Source organism: Manis pentadactyla, chromosome 5 (assembly GCF_030020395.1).
Source record: "Manis pentadactyla isolate mManPen7 chromosome 5, mManPen7.hap1, whole genome shotgun sequence".
In the NCBI taxonomy this organism is placed as follows: domain Eukaryota; kingdom Metazoa; phylum Chordata; class Mammalia; order Pholidota; family Manidae; genus Manis; species Manis pentadactyla.
In genome coordinates, this window is record NC_080023.1 from 37814313 (window position 1) to 37836165 (window position 21853).

At 37.2% G+C, this 21853-nt stretch overlaps 1 long non-coding RNA gene across 3 annotated transcripts in view; it reads left to right on the forward strand.

The window, feature by feature from the left end:
- Positions 1-21853, forward strand: part of LOC118916024 (uncharacterized) — a 326719-nt gene that overhangs the window by 300937 nt on the left and 3929 nt on the right. For 2 of the 3 annotated variants that reach the window (XR_008997729.1, XR_008997728.1), the window contains one exon: positions 13035-13105. This is a non-coding gene — a long non-coding RNA (uncharacterized LOC118916024). Of the gene's footprint in view, positions 1-12992; positions 13106-21853 lie in introns of all 3 variants that reach the window. The other variant, XR_008997730.1, reaches the window with a different exon arrangement.

Sequence of the window (21853 nt, forward strand, 5' to 3'; positions counted from 1 at the left end):
ATATTCTCCCATACTGTAGGATGCCTTTTTGTTCTAGTGATGTTTTCCTTTGCTGTACAGAAGCTTTTTAGCATGATATAGTCCCATTTGCTCATTTTTTATTTTGTTTCCCTTGTCCGAGGAGATGCATTCAGGAAAAAGTTGCTCATATTTATATTCAAGAGATTTTTGCCTGTGTTTTCTTCTAAGAGTTTTATGGTTTCATGACTTACCTTCAGGTCTTTGATCCATTTTGAGTTTACTTTTGTGTATGGGGTTAGACAATAATCCAGTTTCATTCTCTTGCATGTAGCTGTCCAGTGTGGCAACACCAACAGTTGAAGAGGCTGTCTTTTTCCCATTGTATGTCCATGGCTCCTTTATTGTTCATTAATTGACCATATATGCTTGTGTTTATATCTGGGCTCTCTAGTCTGTTCCATTGAATTTGGAAATGCAAATTCAAACCACAAGCATATACGGGTGTGTTCTTGTGCCAGTACCGAATTGTCTTGATAACTGTGGCTTTGTATTAGAGCTCGAAGTCGGGGAGTGTAATCCCCCAGCTTTATTCTTCCTTCTCAGGATTGCTTTAGATATTCAGGGTATGTTGTGGTTCCATATGAATTTTAGAATTATTTGTTCTAGTTTGTTGAAGAATGCTGTTGGTATTTTGACAGGGATTGCATTGAATATGTAGATTACTTTAGGCAGGATGGCCATTTTGACAATATTAATTCTTCCTATCTATGAGCACGGGATGTGTTTTTATTTATTGGTATCTTTTTTAATTTCTTTCATGAGTGTCTTGTAGTTTTCAAAGTACAGGTTTGTCACTTCCTTGGTTAGGTTTATTCCTAGATATTTTATTCTTTTTGATGCAATTGTGAATGGAATTGTTTTCCTGATTTCTCTTTCTTCTAGTTTGTCATTAGTGTATAGGAATGAAACACATTTCTGTGTACTAATTTTGTATCCTGCAACTTTGCTGAATTCAGATATTAGATTGAGTAGTTTTGGAATGGATTCTTTAGGATTTTTTATGTACAATATGTCATCTCTAAACAAGGACAGTTTGACTTCTTCCTTGCCAGTCTAGATGCCTTTTATTTCTTTGTGTTGTCTGATTGCCATGTCTAGGACCTCCAGAACTATGTTGAATTAAAGTGGGGAGAGTGGGCATCTGTCTTGTTTCCCGATCTTAAAGGAAAAGCTTTCAGCTTCTCGCTGTTAAGTATAATATTGGCTGTGGGTTTGTCATATATGGCCTTTATTATGTTAAGGTACTTGCTCTCCATACCCATTTTGTTGAGAGCTTTTATCATGAATGGTTGTTGAATTTTGGAAGGACTCTGCATTATTCTTTGTATCACCTTCATCTTCATACTCTTAGACATTTTGTTTCCTGATTCTTTTCTGAATAATTTCCTCATTTTTTCCCACTAGTATATTAAAATAAAAGAAAAATCACCCACTTATCAGTGACTTGAGAGATGTCATTTACTCTTTTTGTGAGTGGTGGGAGAAAAATTTTAGTGTTTTATTCTTGTCACCTTGAGTTTATACCAACTTTCATAGACTTTATTTTTTTAAATATAAATTATTTATTTTAGATTAGTTTTAAATACATAAAAAAAGTTGTGAAGACACTATAGAATTCCCATACCCCCAGTTTTGCCTATTATTAATGTCTGACATTACTATGGTATATTTGTCACAATAAGCCAATATTGATACATCATTATAATTAACGTCCATACTTTATTCAGTTACAGAGCCCATTCTTAAGGAGTGGATAATTATGATCCACTCCCTTGAGTCAGAGTATCTACATAAATTATTTGGAGTTTTGCGTGGGATATTTGTCTATTCTTTTCCAATTATGTATTTATTAAGATATTTATTTTAGTTGGACTTATATCCTTTGTATATATGGTACCAGATTTAGGTAGTGTATTAGTTTCCTACTACTACTCTAAAAACTATCATAAGCAGTGGCTTTAGACAACACAAATGTATTGTCTTTCATTTGTGGAAGTCTGAATTATAGAATGGTCTTACTAGGCTAAAATCATGCTGCATTCCTTCTAGAGGCTCTGACAGGAAGGAATGGAAGGGATTTGTACCCTTGCTTTACCAACTTTTAGAGGCTGCCTATATTCCTTGGCTCATGGAGTCCTCCTTAATCTTCAAAGCTAGCAGTGTAGCATCTTCAAATCTCTCTCTGTTCTGCCTTTCTCTTCCTTTTTCACTTATGAAGACCCTTGTGATTACATTGGACTTACTCACATAATTCAGGATAGTCTCCCTATTTTAACTTCAAATGATTACCAATCATATACCAGTGTTACCTTAATTCCCTTTTGTCACATTTACAGATTTCAGGGATAAGGACATTGGCATCTTTAGGGAACCAGTATTCTCCCACCCACAGCTGGCTAATATTTTGTCCAAGAATTTTACATATGTATTTGTAATGAATATCAATCTGAATTTTGCATCTATTATTATGTGTTTGTCTGGTTTCGCTGATAATGGTCTCATAGAATTAGCTGGGTAAGTGTTCACGCCTTTTAACGTTTTTGGAGGGGAGGATTTATGAAGAATTGGTATTGACTCCTTAATAAAAAACTTCCTAAAAAAAAAAGAAGTCATCTGAATTTGGGGTTAGCTTTTTAATTATTAGTTTAATTTATCTACTTTTATAGAACAATTAGTATTTTTCAATTCTTCTTGAACAAAGTTACAATAGTTTGTATGTTTCTAAGAATATGACCATTTCATTTAGATTATCTAATTTGTTATCTAATATTGGATATCCAATATTTTCTTCCAGTATGTAGCTTTCTTCTAATCTTTCATATTGTCTTTCACTGAGTAGAAGTTTTTAATTGTAATCAAATCTAGTGTATAAATTATTTCTTTAATAGGTCTTGTCTTTGGTATCCTGTCTAAAACAGCATCACCATCCCCAGAGTCCTCTAGGTTTTCTCTTATGTTATCTCATGGGAGTTTTATAAATTTGCATTCCCCATATAGGTCTATGGTCAATTTTGAGTTAATATTTGTGAAGGGTATAATTTTTGTATCTAGATTAATTTTTATTTTTTTGCATGTGGATGTTCAGTTGTTCAAAAACCATTGTTGATGAGACTATCATTGCTCCATTAGATAGCTTTGCTTATTTGTCAAAGTTGACTATATTTATGGGGGTATATTCCTGAACTCCCTATTCTGGTCCCTTGTCCTATTTTTCCATTCATTCACCAAATCACACTATCTTGATAACTGTAGATTTTTACTAAGCCTTAGAGTTAGGTAGTGTCAGCCTCCAATTTTCATCTTCTCCTTCAATATTGTTTTGCCTATTCTGTGTCTTTTGCCTCTGCATATAAGATTTAGAATCAATTTGCCAATATCCTAAAATAACTAGTCTGGGATTTTGATTGGGGTTGCATTGAATCTATAAATCAAGTTGGAACTGACATCTTGACAATATTGAGTCTTTCTCTCCATGGACAGACTGTTTCTCCATATGTTTAACACTACTTTGATTTTATTCATCAGAGTTCTGTAGTTTTCCTCATGTAGGTTTTGTTTATATTGTTAGATTTCTAACTATTTTATTTTGGAAGACTTTAATGTAAATTGTATTGTATTTTTAATTTCACATTCCATTTGTTCATTGTTGTTATATAGGAAAATGATTGAACTTGTATACTAACCTTGTATCCTGCTTTGTATAATTGCTTATTAGTTCCAGAAGTTTTTTTTGTTGATTCATTAAGATATTCTTTATAGATGATCATGTCATCTATAAACAGAGGTAGTTTTATGACTTTTTTTTCCCAATATGGATACCTTTAATTTCATTTTCTGGCTATATTGCATTAATAGGACTTTAAAAAAGAAGTTAAAAAGGAGTAGTGAAAAGTGACATCCTTGATTTGTACCTGATCTTAATGAGAAAGCTTCTAGTTTCTCACCATTAAATATATTAGCTGTAGGATTTTTTATAGATTGCCAAGTTGAGTCTGTTCCTCTCCATTTCTGTCCTGAGGTGTTTTATCATGAATGGGTTTTATATTTCGTCAAATGCTTTTTCTGAATTTATTGATATGATCATGTCATTTTTCTTTTTTTGGACTACTGATGTAATGGGTTATATTAATTGATTTTTAAATGTTGTAGTGTATAATGCTTTTTATACACTGTTGGAAATGTTTACTTTTAAGGATCTGCTATATTTTCAGCCTGGCTGATGACTGTCTTACATCCATGACAAGTGTCTTTTTGAAGACTATAAAAGGAAGCTAAACCTTACTGTTCCTTATATCTTAATTTTGTCCTTTTTCCGTAGTGTTCTAATCTGTGATCCATCCATTGTTGAATTCATTGTCCTGTCTTTTTATTTGTTTTCTTTGTTCTTACACATGGAAACACTTGTTGATCAGGCTCCTATAGGACATAGTGTACAGATACAGATGCCTCTTCTTAGGCTGAAAATCAGTGAAATGGGTCCATTTTAAACTATGGAGAATGTGAAGGTTTTCAAAAATTACATCTACACTCAAAACTGACAAAATAATCTTATTGTAATCTTTTCAGTAATGAAAAAGAAACTTGAAATAAAACATTATTTGATCACACAAATACTGAAAAGAAAAAAAAGAGACTCATTTGAAGCAGATACATACAGAATTCCTTCTTTAACTTGGAGGATTCATAAATATATTTAGGGAATAGAATTCTAACATAGAAAATACCCAAATTCCATGTATAATATGTATATATAAAATTCATGTATATTAATATATAGTCATATATATATACACACATACATACACACACACACATATATATATTTCCAGGAAAATAAGTGTTGCATCCCATCAATTATTAGTCAATTTTAGCTTATTTCTTTCTGTAATTCTAGAAAGAGAGTTCCACTTTGAGTGTTGTGTTCAGTGAATTCATAATTGCGTAGTTGACCTCTTAGGTTCGTGTTCTTGAACATGTGTCAGTGTGGACTGGAATAATAAGTGCCTGCATTAATGCTTTTCATTTCTTCCTTAATGTGATTTAAATGCATTCTATTTGTATTAGAATAAAAATATGTCACTCACTATGAGAGCATCATTCTGAAAATGCAGCCTGGGTGCTATTCATTTTCAGGTGAAAACAATTCCAGCTCTTTTGAGCATAGATTGGTGGCTTGTCCTCTTGTAACCATGGAGACCTGTGGTGGGTTCAGGATTTTAACTTGTATGCTCCACATCAGAAGAAGAAAATAGCTCTGGGAAGATCATAGATAGCACAGTTCAGCCTGTAGGGAGGGAACTGTTAGTGCACACATAAAGTATCACAGATTCACATACTTTAGATTTAGTTCTGATATTTTGTGCTTTAGGTAACTCTGTTCAAAATTAGCACAAAACAAAAGCAAGACAAATTGACTAGTTATAGAATTACTTCAAGTAAGTAAATTTTAAGAGTTGATTTCTTTACTAAGGCAAAGTGGTTATCTACAAACCAACAATCTCTTCAAACCAGTTTGAAATATTTCATCCAATTATGTAGTCCATCTGATCTTTCTTCCTTCCTTCTGTAAATTCCTCCTTTCAATCACTTTATTCATTTAAAAATATTTTAAAATAAGGACTTTGTGGGGTGGAGCCCAGATGGTGGCATGAGTAGTTCAGTGGAAATCTCCTCCCCAAAACATATATATTTATAAAATACAATAAATACAACTATTCCTAAAAGAGACACCAGTGGATACAGTACAACATCCAGGATACATCTACATCTGCAAGAACTCAGCATCACACAAAGGGGGTAAGATACAAGCCGCAGCCAGGTGGGACCCGAATGCCCCCCTCCATCCCAGAACCCAGCATGAAGAAAGGAGTCAGAACAGGGAGGGAATGAAAACCCAGGACTGCTAAACAACCAGCTCTAGAAATCTGCACCTGGAGCACAGACACAAGGTGCATGGGGTGCTGGATATGAGAGAAACAGAAAAGCAAAACCTGTGGGCAGGTCCCCGCTACCAGCACCCCTGAGACAAAAGAAAAGAGAGTGCTTTTTGCAAGTCTTAAAGAGACAGGGACCCCACAGCTGGGCAAAGTCATCTCAGTACACTTAGCCAGCAGCTGGGAATCCCGGGGAACTTTAGGTGCCCTAACCCCCTGAGTGGCAACGCAGCTCTGAAGCCACTCATGGCACTAAGCAGCCTGCCTGTCATTCCTCCAACTGGTGCAGACCCCAACACACTGGCCCAGTAGTGGGAGAGCGGCAGCGCGCACCGGGGGAGGCAGCGCCAGAGGGGACCAGGAGCAGCCCATGAAAGCTGGAGGTGCCAGAGGGTCCCAGGAGAGGTCCACGCGAGCCCGTGGTGGCAGTGACCGAGCGGCCTGGAAGCAGCCCGCACGCGCCAGTGACCACAGTGCCAGAGGGGCCCAGAAGAGGCCCTTGTGAGCCCGTGGCGGCAGCAACCTGAGTGGCCTAGGAGCGACCCGTGTGTACTGGTGGTGGCAGCACCAGAGGAGCACAGGAGAGGCCTGCACATACCTGCAGCGGTGCCAGAGGGAGCAACTGTGCTCCCAGCAGCCAGCTGGAATCCCAGTCCGATGCACAGCCACCTGGGCCAAACCCAAAGGCCGCTACCAGCACACAGCTGCCAGGCAGGGGTGCCGCTATCATGGAGGAGTGCACCCAGCATGCCTGCCACTCCCCGCAGGGCTCTGCACTGCTCTGAGGGAGACCCCGCCCACAGCAGCTTAGGGGACTAACTCGGTGGCTGATCCAGGAGTGCAGGTAACCGACACAGGCAACAGAGAAGGGTAAGGTATCCAGCAAGCAGGAAAGGACTTTCTTCTCCCAGTTGACACACCTGCAACCTGCCTACAGCCACCACTATCACCATGAAAAGGCAGAAAAATTAAGTCCAGTCCAAAATAGTCCAGACAACCCCCGAGAGAGGATCTGCAGAGATAGATTTAACCAAAAATAATTCAAAATAAAAATCATGAACATGCTGATGGATCTGCAGAGAAATATGCAAGAGCTAAAGGGGCAAGCACAGAGGGAGACTACAGAAATAAAACAATCTCTGGAAGGACTTAAAAGCAGAATGGATGGGATGCAAGAGGCCATTAATGGAATAGAAACAAGAGAACAGGAACACATAGAAGCTGATGCAAAGAGAGATAAAAGGATCTCCAGAAATGAAACAATATTAAGAGAACTGTGTGACCAATCCAAAAGGAACAATATCCGCATTGTAGGGGTACCAGAAGAAGAAGAGAGAGAAAAAGGGATAGAAAGTGTCTTTGAAGAAGTAATTGCTGAAAACTTCCCCTAACTGGGGGAGGAAATAATTGCTCAGACCACAGAAGTACACAGAACTCCCAACAGAAGGGACCAAAAGAGAACAACACCAAGACACATAATAATTAAAATGGCAAAGATCAAGGACAAGGACAGAGTATTAAAGGCAGCCAGAGAGAGAAAAAAGGTCACCTACAAAGGAAAACCCATCAGGCTATCATCAGACTTCTCAACAGAAACCTTACAGGCCAGAAGAGAATGGCATGATATATTTATGCAGTGAAACAGAAGGGCCTTGAACCAAGGATACTGTATCCAGCACGATTATCATTTAAATATGAAGGAGGGATTAAACAATTCCCAGAAAAGCAAAAGTTGAGGGAATTTGCCTCCCACAAACCACCTCTACACGGTATTTTAGAGGGGCTGTTCTAGATGGGAGCACTCTTAGAAAGAGCACAGAACAAAACACCCAACATATGAGGAATGGAGGAGGAGGAATAAGAAGGGAGAGAAATAATCATCAGACTGTGTTTATAATAGCTAAATAAGTGAGTTAAGTTAGACAGTAAGGTAGTAAGGAGGCTAACCTTGAACCTTTGGTAACCACAAACTTAAAGCCTGCAATGGCAAAAAGTACATATCTTTCAATAATCATCCTAAATGTAAATGGACTGAATGCACCAATCAAAAGTCACAGAGTAATAGAATGGATATAAAAGCAAGACCCATCTATATGCTGCTTACAAGAGACTCACCTCAAACCCAAAGACATGTACAGATTAAAAGTCAAGGTATGGAAGAAAATATTTCATACAAAAAACAGGGAGAAAAAAAGCAGGTGTTGCAGTACTAGTATCAGACAAAATAGACTTAAAAACAAAGAAAGTAACAAGGGATAAAGAAGGATATTACATAATGATAAAGGGCTCAGTCCAACAAGAAGATATAACCATTATAAACATATATGCACCCAATACAGTAGCACCAACATATGTGAAACAAATACTAACAGAATTAAAGGATGAAATAGAATGCAATGCATTCATTTTGGGAGACTTAAACACACCACTCACTCCAAAGGACAGATCCACCAGACAGAAAATAAGGACACAGAGACACTGAACAACACACTAGAACAGATGGACCTAATAGACATCTACAGAACTCTACATCCAAAAGCAACAGGATACACATTCTTCTCAAGTGCACATGGAACATTCTCCAGAATTGACCACATACTAGGTCACAAAAAGAGCCTCAGTAAATTCAAAAGGATTGAAATCCTACCAACCAACTTTTCAGACCACAAAGGTATAAAACTAGAAATAAATTGTACAAAGAAAGCAAAAAGGCTCACAAAAACATGGAGGCTTAACAACATGCTCCTAAATAATCAATGGATCAATGACCAAATCAAAATGGAGATCCAGCAATATATGCAAACAAATGACAACAACACAAATCCCCAACTTCTGTGGGATGCAGTGAAAGCAGGTTTAAGAGGAAAGTATATAACAATCCAGGTACATTTAAAGAAGGAAGAAGAATCCCAAATGAATAGTCTAATGTCACAATTATCAAAATTAGAAAAAGAAGAACAAATGAGGCCTCAGGTCAGCAGATGGAGGGACATAATAAAGATCAGAGAAGAAATAAATAAAATTGAGAAGAATAAAACAATAGAAAAAAATCAATGAAACCAAGAGCTGGTTCTTAGAGAAAATAAACAAAATAGATAAGCCTCTAGCCAGACTTATTAAGAGAAAAAGAGAATCAATCCACATCAACAGATTCAGAAACGAGAAACAAAAAATCATGATGGACCCCACAGAAATACAGAGAATTATTAGAGAATACTATGAAAACCTATATGCTAACAAGCTGGGAAACCTAGGAGAAATGGACAACTTCCTAGAAAAATACAACCTTCCAAGACTGACCCAGAAAGAAACAAAAATTTAAGCAGACCAATTACCAGCAACGTAATTGAAGCAGTAACAAAAAACTACCTAAGAACAAAACCCCTGGACCAGATGGATTTACCTCGGAATTTTATCAGACATACAGAGAAGACATAATACCCATTCTCCTTAAAGATTTCCAAGAAATAGAAGAGGAGGTAATACTCCCAAACTCATTCTATGAAGCCAACATCACCCTAATTCCAAAACCGGGTAAAGACCCAACCAAAAAAGAGAACTACAGACCAATATCCCTGATGAACGTAGATGCAAAAATACTCAACAAAATATTAGCAAAACGAATTCAAAAATACATCCAGGGAATCATACACCATGACCAAGTGGGATTCATCCCAGGGATGCAAGGATGGTACAACATTTGAAAATCCATCAACATCATCCACCATATCAACAGAAAGAAGGACAAAAAGCACATGGTCATCTCCATAGATGCTGAAAAAGCATTCAACAAAATTCAACATCCATTCATGATAAAAACTCTCAACAAAATGGGCATAGAGGACAAATACCTCAACATAATAAAGGCCATATATGATAAACTCACAGCTAACATCATACTGAACAGCAAGAGGCTGAAAGCTTTTCCTCTGTGATCGGGAACAAGACAGGGATGCCCACTCTCCCCACTGTTATTCAACATAGTACTGGAGGTCCTAGCAATGGCAACTAGACAAAACAAAGAAATACAAGGAATCCTGCCTGGTCAAGATGAAGTCAAACTGTCACTATTTGCAGATGACATGATATTGTACACAAAAAACCCTAAAGACTCCACTCCAAAACTACTAGAACTAATATCAGAATTCAGCAAAGTTGCAGGATACAAAATTAATACACAGAAATCTGTGGCTTTCCTATACACTAACAATGAACTAATAGAAAGAGAAATCAGGAAAACCATTCCATTCATAGTAGCATCAAAAAGAATAAAATACCTAGGAATAAACCTAACCAAGGAAGTGAAAGACCTATACCCTGAAAACTACAAGACACTCTTAAGAGAAATTAAAGAGGTCACTAGCAAATGGAAACTCATCCCATGCTCCTGACTATGAAGAATTAATATCGTCAAAATGGCCATCCTGCCCAAAGCAATATACAGATTCGATGCAATCCCTATCAAATTAGCTACAGCATTCTTCAATGAACTGGAACAAATGTTCAAAAATTCATATGGAACCACCGAAGACCCCAAATAGCCAAAGCAACCCTGAGAAGGAAGAATAAAGTGGGGGGAATCTCGCTCCCCAACTTCACGCTCTACTACAAAGCCACAGTAATCAAGACAATTTGGTACTGACACAAGAACAGAGCCACAGACCAGTGAACACAATAGAGACTCCAAACATTAACCCAAACATAAATGGTCAATTAATATACAATAAAGGAGCCATGGGCGTACAAAGGGGAAATGACAGTCTCTTCAAAAGATGGTGCTGGAAAAACTGGACAGCTACATGTAGGAGAATGAAACTGGATCACTGTCTAACCCTATACACAAAAGTAAATTCAAAATGGTTCAAATACCTGAATGTAAGTCATGAAACCATAAAACTCTTAGAAAAAACATAGGCAAAAATCTCTTAGACATAAACATGAGTGACTTCTTCATGAACATATCTCCCTGGGCAAGGGAAACAAAAGCAAAAATGAAAAAGTGGGACTCTATCAAGCTGAAAATCTTCTTTACAGCAAAGGACACCATCAATAGGACAAAAAGGTTTCCTACAGTATTGGAGAATATATTCATAAATGACAGATCCGATAAAGGGTTGACATCCAAAATATATAAAGATCTCACATGCCTCAGCAAACAAAAACCAAATAATCCTATTAAAAAACGGGCAGAGGAGCTGAATAGACACTTCTTTAAAGAAGAAATTCAGATGGCCAACAGACACCTGAAAAGATGCTCCACATCGCTTGTCATCAGAGAAATGCAAATTAAAACCACGAGATGTCACCTCCCACCAGTAAGGATCGCCACCATCCAAAAGACAAACAACAACAAATGTTGACGAGGTTGTGGAGAAAGGGGAACCCTCCTACACTGTTGGTGGGAATGTAAATTAGTTCAACCATTGTGGAAAGCAGTATGGAGGTTCCTCAAAATGCTTAAAATAGAAATACCATTTGAACCAGGAATTCCACTCCTAGGAATTTATCCTAAGTATGCAGCTGCCTACTTTCAAAAAGACATATGCACCCCTATATTTTTTACAGCATTATTTACAATAGCCAAGAAATGGAAGCAACCTAAATGTCCATCAGTAGATGAATGGATAAAGAAGATGTGGTACATATACACAATGGAATATTATTCAGCCATAAGAAGAAAACAAATCCTACCGTTTGCAGCAACATGGATGCAGCTAGAGGGTATTAGGCTCAGTGAAATAAGCCAGGCGGAGAAAGACAAGTACCAAATGATTTCACTCATATGTGGAGTATAAGAACAAAGAAAAACTAAAGAGAAAAACAGCAGCAGAATCACAGAACCCACGAATGGACTAACAGTCACCAAAGGGATAGGGACTGGGGAGGATGGGTAAGAAAGGAGGGATAAGGGTGGGAAAAAGAAAGGGGGCATTACAATTAGCATGTATAATGTGGGGGGGTACGGGGTGGGCTCTACAACACAGAGAAGAGAAGTGGTAATTTTATAGCATCTTGCTATGTTGATGGACAGTGACTGTGAAGGGATGTTTGTGGGGGGACTTGGTGAAGGGGGTAGCCTGGTAAACATAGTGTTCTTCATGTAATTGTAGATTTATGATACCAAAATAAAATAATAAGTAAAGACTTTGCATGTATTACAAGTCACTATGTGATTTCCCTTCTGCTCCATTTTTCTTTCCTCTTGTCTTTTTACCCTGCATGCACTCTTGCCGCTGCTTGCAGGCCTTTTTGTGTAGCGGTAAACATGGCTCCTCTCTTTGTCACCCATCAATCATAGGTTCACTGTCTTCCTTTCTCTGCCTCATTTTTCAGCTCCATTTTCTGCTTTCTCCACATATGTATTTGTTGATTACCTGAGCTTCCCAGTCCTTACTGAACTCCTTCTACAACATAAGCTTCTAAGGGAAAATGCCTTATCTGTTTACTCACTATCTTATCTCCAGCACTTAGAAAAGTGCCTTGCATATGATAGGTTCTCATAAATACTGGTTGAATGAGTAGATGAAACAATTTAATATCACCATTGCCCTTTGATTATAATTGTAATGCTGTGCAAAGGTGAAAGTAAAATCCATAATTTTTCTAAGAGTTTTCAAACAGGGCAGTGATAGGAAAGCAAAAATAGCAGATGATTTCACAATAGCATAGTAGCTGTGGACTCATACAATAGGGCTAAGAAAGTCGTAACCTCTTCTAAAAATAAACCAAAGCTCAAACACAAGAAACAAAAAGCAATACACTAGACAGGTAACAACTTCCCAATGAATAAACAAATAAATGAATCAATTTAAATCAATTATGACAGGTCTTTAAAGTTATAATGAAAATATGATAAATTTCAGAGTTTTAAAATAAAAAAGGTAAAATTGAGATATGTACATGATTTTCCAAAGATCATTATGATTTCTTGGTATTTTTGATTTGTTACTTAGAGAAAAATGTCTTTTTGTTCTCTTTCCTTGAAATAAGAAATAAGACATTTCTTCAGCTCACTGAATCCTCTTTTCCTACTTGCAGAGTTCTATTCATATGATTTTCCTGTTACCTCAATTCTTACAGCAACTGGTACTTGACATTAGAGATCAGCAAAAGCATCTGGGCTCATCTGGTCTTCACAGTAATCTGGCAAGGTAAGGGGAAATGTATGTCTACACTTAAAAAAGAAGCCTAGAGCTCTGAGAGGTTGTAATTAACCTTAAGTCACATATATGTAAGTGACAAAGGACTCAAGTGTTTTGATTTCTAGTCTAGAGTTCCTCCTTTACATTTTTATATCTTATTCAAATCTGCAGTGAAGTCTTTTTCCTTCCTTCCTTCCTTCCTTCCTTCCTTCCTTCCTTCCTTCCTTCCTTCCTTCCTTCCTTCCTTCCTTCCTTCCTTTCATTCTTCCTTCCTTCCTTCCATCTACCTTTCCTTTTTTCATTTTCAAAAGAAATGCTCATATAACCAATTAGTTTAGATTAATCAAGAGTTATATATATATATATCAACTATATCTGTTTATATGTATAGCAATAAATAAGTAAAACGTCTTGCTTTTTTCTTATGTTTTTCTTTCCTAACTACTGTCTACGGCTATTGATCATCCTGGTTTCAGAACCATGATCTTTCACATGGACCACTACAAAAGCCTCCTCACATATCTCCCTGTTTCTGTCCTTGCCCATTGCAATCCATTCTCTAGACAGCAGCCATCGTTTTAAATATGTCATTATTTAAATAAGTCATTTAAAATCATTCTCTAGGGAGTGACCATTTTAAATGTCAGGTCATGTAGTTCCTGGTTCAGGGTTGGTTCAGGGTTGCCAAACAAAATACAGAACACCCAGTTAATTTTGTATTTCAGTTAAACAACATATAATATTATTATAGAAGTAAGTGAATCCTAAATATTGTATGTAGCACACTTATACTAAAGTTATTCAGGTAATTTTTTAATGTAAGTATGTTCCAAGTATTGCACAGGACATACTTACACTAAAAATATATTCATTGTTTATCTGAAATTGATATTTAAATGGGAACCTTTTTATATGCTAAATCTGACAATTCTTCGTGGGTTCCCATCCTCTAGACTAAAAGTAAACTCCTTACTATCTATATTCTACAGCTTCTATGTGGGAAGTCTCCCTGACCTGTCGGTCTCTTACTATTCTCTCCTTTATTCTGTTTATTGTTTCCTAATAGGTCAGACACTTCTGCCTTAGGCCTCTGTCTTGACTGTTTTTTCTGCCTAGAAGAAACCAAATCACCCTATTCCGGACTCTGAACCATCCTCTCCAAAACACACCGGATCCTCCTCATCCTGTTCTACTTGTTTTCTCTGTAGCACTTATCTTCCCAGCATCTGTATTTACTGGCTTTCTTGTTGATTGTCTGCTCTCCTCACTTGAAAGCGAGCTCCGCAAATGCTGGGGTCTATGATCACTATTGTGCTCCAACCACCTGAAAAGGTGCCTGGCACATAGAAAGCATTCAATTACTATTTGTTGAATGAATTACAAATGAATTGATGGGATAGAAAAATTGAGTAGCCATCTACACAATAGGGAGATGTTAGAATGTAGATAATTATGCATCAGAAATAAAAACTAAATCACTGTATTCTGTTTACAGCCTATTCTTAGACTTATTTGTGAGAAGAAGGTACATGCTCATGTAAGATACAAACCAAATGTATTTTCTATTAAATGTGATAAATGCTAGTCTGGATATTGCTGTTGCCAGCATGTCACTCTTTTGCTACATGCTATTTTCTGTTGGATTTTTAGAGCCGGAGTGTTTCTGTATGGGTCTATTGATGTCAGTAAAATAACAAAACAAAACAAATATTCACATGAAGAAAAGAAAACAATGGACTTACTTGACATTTCCACTGTAATCTCCTATTTAGAAGGGTCAACATTATTTTTCTGAGTAAGCACGGCAGAACAATCTGTACTAAATGTTGAAGCTTTCAGAAAGTTCACTCTATTTGTGTTCAAATAGATTTGTACCCAGTAAAATATCTCATTCATGTCCTAGAGTCTAGGTTTCAATCCTAAGGATTAGACAAGGTTCTTTTAAAAGCTTGCAAAGGAAATTAAAGTTTTCAACATGGTGAAACAGAGAGGGCAAGAAAGAATGATAATTGGTCTGTTTCTTATAGAATGAGGATAGATTGTTATGTCTCTTGGACATACAAATAGATTATACGTTTATTAAAGGTCAACCCCTTATGGGAAATTGAGTCATTTAAAAATAACAGCTGGTACATGCCATATCAGTTCCTTCATGCAATTTTCAGATTCCAGAATATAGGCTGTAACTAATATATGCTTTATTATTACAAATATGCAAAATAAGTTGATGAAACAAGGCTGGATGAGAAAATGGAAGAAAATTGTTTGGGTGGAAAAAAATGAATGTTTTTCCTCTATTTTTTAAAACTTGCTGTGACATTATTTACTTTTACTGTTATATACAATGAGAGCTATGGGAGAATATAAGAATGGCTGTGACACATGGCTATTGGAGCTCAAAGACTTATCTGATATGAGGCAATAATAAACTTTTCCATAGGAAAGATGCCTTACTTGCTGACCCTTCCGGAACAAAGTAATGCCAGGCCAGCTTTAGAGAAAATGGGAAAAAGAGATGACTTTCAAACCTGACCAACCTAATAAAATCCAGAAAGATAATAGAAAGAAATTATGGTTATAATTATTTTATTTAAAATTATAATTATTTCTCTTTTATAGAGAAAAATGTGTATCTAAACCTCTGTTACCTATCTCTAGATCAATCTTTTCTATCTCTTCCAAGAAAATTACCCATTTGTTCTTTTATCTAGGACAAAATAAATCTCATAGTTTGATATTGTCATGAAATGTTCCTGGGATAGCAGTAACCACAACTATTTAGTAGTAATCTTTTTTATAGATAAAGCATTTTTACTTGGGAAACTCATCTTTCAGTTACCTTACTGCAGAAATGAAGGCCTTGAACTGAACATCTAAGTCAACCTCTTTTCTTACAAGACTTTTTTTTTTTTACATTATGGCATTTCTCTTACTATGTATACAATGCAAAATCCAACCAACGGTAGGGATTAGATTTTGTTGAGGAAGAAAAATTTTTCTTTAACCGTCAAGGTTCCTCTTGCTGGTCTAAGAATCAAATTGACGTGAAACAGATTAGCAAGATAGAATCAAATTTAATTTCATAGGTATGGGAACCCCATATACATGAGAGGTTCAAAGGCAGGAAGGTAAAATGAGGTGTATATGCCGTTTAGAGCTAAAAATTGGGGTAAGGACCTGGGGCTTCAGATGGGGAGGAGGGCAGTTCACAGGGCAATAAGCAGAGCCGATGTTTGGTAATTAGATGCTTGCTTTGCCATACAGAGAGGTCACCCAGATAAAATTTATCCGTGGAACAAGCTCTCATTCTGTTAAGGATCCCCAATTCACATTCTTCAAGGTAGGGGAGAGACAAAATATCTTTTGAGACTACCTGATCTTGATTGCCTTCAGCTCAAATCCACATGAGAAAGTGAACATTTTGGAGAGGTTTGTTCTGAATCCTTTCACTTTTCAAATGATTCAGATTTGGAAAAATCTTTATGAATATTAGAAAGAAATAGTGCACTTTTCAAGGAGTTACAACACACTTGAGGGGTATGTCATAACCTCACCTCATTAAAAAAATAAAATGTAATTGAAAAATTAAAGGAAGATTATGTTGATTTTTTTAAAGGGAAAAGATAAAAATGGAAACACATCATGCTGTTTTTAATAAAAAGGAGCTATTACCTACTTAGCAATGACTTCAGGGATTTTTTATCCTTACTTTTACACATACACAAAAGAGTTAGGAAGACATAAAGAGAAATATAAATAGATACAGAGAGACAAATTGGAGAATGTGAGCTTAATGTGCTTAAATTAACTATCCCATAATTCCAAAATAGAATACCTTACTTCTGGTTTCAAAATAATTTTATTCTTCATTTAAAACATTTTTATCTCTATCCATTCTGGTAATAAGTTATATTGTTACTGGCTGAGATGCTGTTTTCCCAGGATTGTGTCTTGGAGGCGACAAAGAATGAAGCCAGCAGACAAGAGTATGGAGCAACTAGCAAAGTTTTTAATGAGGAATGAAAAGAAAAAAAAAGACTTCCTCTAAAGGAGGGGCTCCAAGAGTGGAGGCCACAGGGCTTCAGTGTCTGGGGTTTATAAGCCAAAAAGAAAGAAGTTTACAGGATTGGCAGGGGCTTGTTGCTAAGAAGACCCCTTTATTTTTCAAGCTGAATTCTCTAGATGCCCAGGATGTGGCTCCTTGTTTACTGTGGGCCTTGTTCCTTTTGCCTCCTGACTTTCCCTTACTGGGGCCATGAATTCTAAGGCTGCCCATGTCCCACTAATCCCTGCCTCAATGTCTGGAGTGGCACTTTGGAATTGTGGGCAGGATATGCTGTTATAACCAAATGATGTGTCTTGGGTGTTCATCACCTGTTGCCTCCTTGACACTGGAAAACTACTTTATGGTTATAAAGCTCTGTTTTCTAGTTTATAAAATGAAATAGATTCTTGCTTTACTCTAAGCAATGCAATTCCATTTATATTGACAAAGTCAAACTAATTATAGTAGAACAGAAAAAGTTTAAAACTACCTAGTTAAATGCAGATGTATATGATGTAAGGAGAGTTTCTTTAGGAGTTCTTTTAAATGTGTATGTATTTATCATGTGCAAACACTACCAGCTCATTAGTTGCAGAAGACATAAATGTTGAGTTATGAAGAGATCATAATTTGTATTATTTATTTTACTGTTGCTTTCATTAAGAATGATTATATCACTGACTATCCAAATGAAGAGAATGAAATAGGAATTTCCAATTTATACTTTACCTAAATAAATGATTAGGTCCATTTGTATCATATAGTGAAAACACTGCATGTTAAAAACGTCATAAACATGGGAATGATTCATCCAGTGCTTGCAAGTCTAGCTTTTTTCTTTCATGCTACTTATGGTAGATGAACCGAAGGCAGGCTTGGTCATCATTTCCCTGCTTTTCCTTCTCTCCGAGTATAGCTAGAATTACACCACTGCTCTGTTTGCTGAATGTTTCAGCTGCCCTACACACACTGGTATAGGTTAGCAGGTAGGGGCCTCTCCTTTGCTCTCTGTATCTCTCTCTCTCTCTCTGCTTATGCATGTTCTGGTGCAGACGTATAGTTATCTTTTGCATGAACTTATTCAGAAAGAAATTCAGGAAAAAACTGCCTGATGATTTAGTCCAGGTTATCTGAAAGGTCTGCATTGGGTTTCAAAGATAGATTCAGCTAATGATAAAATGCTGCTCTTTCCTTGACCAAAATCCTTTGGGAACTTCAGGGGTTCAGGTTGCTATAGTTTAATGCAGATCCCATAATCCTTTTTTCCTTGATCTTATTGCCATCTTTGAGTGTAATGAGCTCACTCTGGTTCCTGTCTTTTAGTATTTAACTATTTCCCTTTTTCTTTTTAGCCTTCTCTGCACACCTTGTTTCTCAAAATTGTTAACTCCCAGGGCTGACATACTGACATAAATCTCAGATGTATACCTCTAATTTTTGGAAGGGGCTAGTGGATCCCTCAAATGCTTCAGTTTCCAAGTTACTTGGTTTTTATTTCAAAAATAAAAAACTTTTCTTAACACTGTTTCACTCAACCAAAACTATGGATAAAGTTGTTACATATTCTACTTTTCCTTGAACAGTCACAGTTATACCTGTTGTTCTGGAGTAACTATTAATAACTCCCTTCTTTAGCCTAAATTTTTTCCTAGTTTGTATGAAAAATTATATGGTCTATAGGAGAAATAAGGACAGTTAACCTAATTCACCTAGTCTTAAGAATGACTAAAAATATCATAACTCTCTTTCACACAAAACACTCTGGAAGCCATTACCAGGCAGTAGACTGGGTCTGAACCCAGGTTTGGCTGCTCATTGATTGAAAAGCTGAAACCTGAGGGACAGGTGTTGGTGAAAGGGAAATTTGCTTTGTTTAGGAAGCCGGCAACCTGGGAAGATGGTAGGCTAGTCCCAAGGCCATCTCCAAAGTACCATTCAGAGTGAGAGTGTTTTAAAGGGGAACTTCAAGGAGACATTGATGCCAGGGTTCTTGTTCACGAAGCCGAAGAATGAGCTTCACAAACACTTGAGGTAGGAGAGCAAGGCACAGGCTTTTATTTAGAAATAAAGTGAGAGAATAGAGCTCCTGGCTCATGCCAGGAGGGGACAAGAGAGCCCATAGTGGTGCATTGTCTAGGGGGTTTTATAGGCAGTTGAGGATTTTTCAAGAACATCAAAAAAAGGCTTAGGGTTGTGAACTTGTACCACCTGCCCGGTCCTCAAGGTGGGCTGGGTCACAGTCTGATTGCCAGAGCTGACAGCGGAGTCACAGGTTATGCTGATACCCTTGCAGAACACTCAAACATTCCAGGCCCGGAATTTTTGAGCCAAGTTGCTCCTGGTCTTTTGACCTTTAACTGATCTCACTGAAGATGTCTTTATCTTTACCCTAGAGAATTAGTGTGACCTTGACTTTGCATAATGCTTAGCACAGAGTTTCAGTAGGGACTTATTTGCCCATTGTTACATTGCTCTGACTGTAAATACTCCGCCCTGCTTTTCCTGGAGGCCCTCACCCTACTCTGACTACACCCACACTCCCTGTCTCAACATGAGGGGGCTACATGCAGAATTGACACTTAATCAGTGGCTCGTAGGCAGACTTGCTGGCTTCTAGAAGGCTGAGTGCTCCAAACTGCCTTGAGAATAATAGAATGTCTTTATCTGCTGGTTTGGTGGGGGGGTGCTCCAGGCGGGTTTGGTTAGAACATACATGGAGGGAATTCTTAGCTTGTTTCAAAATAGAGTGAGTTAGGTTTTGTTAGAGCCTCTAACAAAGCTATGAGGGTAGGAAGTCAAAATGGATTTTATCTGTTAAGTCTATTGGAGAGGAAATTTTTTCCTTTACTCTTCAAGGTTCTTCTGTCTGATCTAAGAATTAAATTGACACAAGACAGATTAGCAGGAGAAAAACAAATTTAATTTTATACATATAGGGTACCTACACAGATATGAGATTCTAAAAAGTCAGGCAAATGATATATATAAGTCATCTTGAACTAAGGAGAAGGGAGTAGAGGTCTAAGACTTCAAAGGAAAGGAAAGCAATCACAAGAAGATGAAAAAGAGCAAATAATTGGTAAATAAATGTTTGCTGGGTCAACACAGAAACAATGAGACATAGAGAGGAATTTTTTACAGAGTGCTAAATTCCTCCTTGTCTACCACCCCTATTTCATATTAAAATGTAGTTATCTATGATGATAGTTCCCTTCCTGGAACAGGTCCTCCAACTAAATTCTTTTAGGCAGTTTTTAGTAGGGCAAAGTCAAAGTTTCTTTCCAAGTCTTTTGGGCCTTGATTGTTTTTAGCCCGAAAAAAATCTGCATGCCTAATGATCTACATGGTGCATTTTGGAGGCAAGTTGCGTTTGGCCCCTACATTTCAATTAAACATTAAACAGAATTTCTGGTGGAAATTTGAGTAGTTTCAAAAAAAAAAAGAGTAGCAGAATATATGGGAAGATATTTTATGTGTAATGGCCACAGGCAGGCTTCCCCAAGATGTGCCACTTTGGCATGTAGATTATTTCAGAGCTGGGAACAATCAAGACCCAAAAGACAAAGAAAGAAACCTTAACCTTCCCCACCTCCCCAAAACTACATGAAAATCATTTAGATAGAAGACCTGCTACAAAAGAGAGCTATCACCATAGATAACCACATAATAATATAACCTAGAGGTGGTACAAGGGAGGAATTCCAAAGTCTGTTAAAATTCCTATATAGAGTTGTTTCTATGTAGCCCAGGAAACATGTTTACTGAACATTTACTCTTTCATATTACTGTGAATTGTTTCCCTTTTTCTTGGAAGTCTCAAAACCCCACCCTCAGTCCTTAGTTCAGGATGACTTATATACCTCATTTTCCTTGACTCTCTTTGAACCTCATTCTTTGGATTCCCTGCATGTACATAATTAAACTTTGTTTTTCACTCCTGTTAATCTGTCTCATCTCAATTTGATTCTTAGACTAGCTAGGAGAACCTCAAAGTGTAGAGGAAACTTCTTCATCTCCAACATAAGTTATGTTTGATGTTTAGGGATAGAAGGTGGGTATGCTGGGAAGGAATTTGGTTCAGAGATGTAGGGAAGTTGGAGTGAAAACAAAGTCAAGAAGGCAAAGTAAATTTTATTGCACCCTGTAATAGAATAACAGAGTAGGCCCCCTAAGATTAGACAGTCAGTCTACTAAAGAGCATGGCTTTGCAGCTGCAGTCCTGTCTGGGTCACCCAGGCAAAGGGAACTTGCAAGCCCAAATCAGAGCTCTCAGTAGCCCCTCCCTGCTTATCTGGAGTAGGACAGAGACAGAGTGAAGACTTGTGCTTAAGTGTGGGGAATAGAATGAAATAGCAAAGTGACAAAGAAACTTACCACTGGAAGAGGCAGGGACAAAATTTAGTAAGTTGAGCAGTAAGAAGTTTTTATTTAAGACAAAAAATATATACTTGAAGGAAGGGGAGTGCGAGCAACCTCAGAGAGGAGGCACACTTAAGGGGTTAGGGTTTAGAGTTTTATAGGGCCTTTGGGTAGGGGTTCAGCATGAGGTACAATTTATACAAATGATTCATAATCCCTTTGAATTTTTATCTTAAGAATAGGGTCATTTAGGTGACTGTGTTGGTCTGGATCTTGGCATTCTTTATCCCATAGGTTCATTTAAATTTCAGAGGCCTATCTCCTTTCCTTGTTACAGAGTTTCCTAATTGATT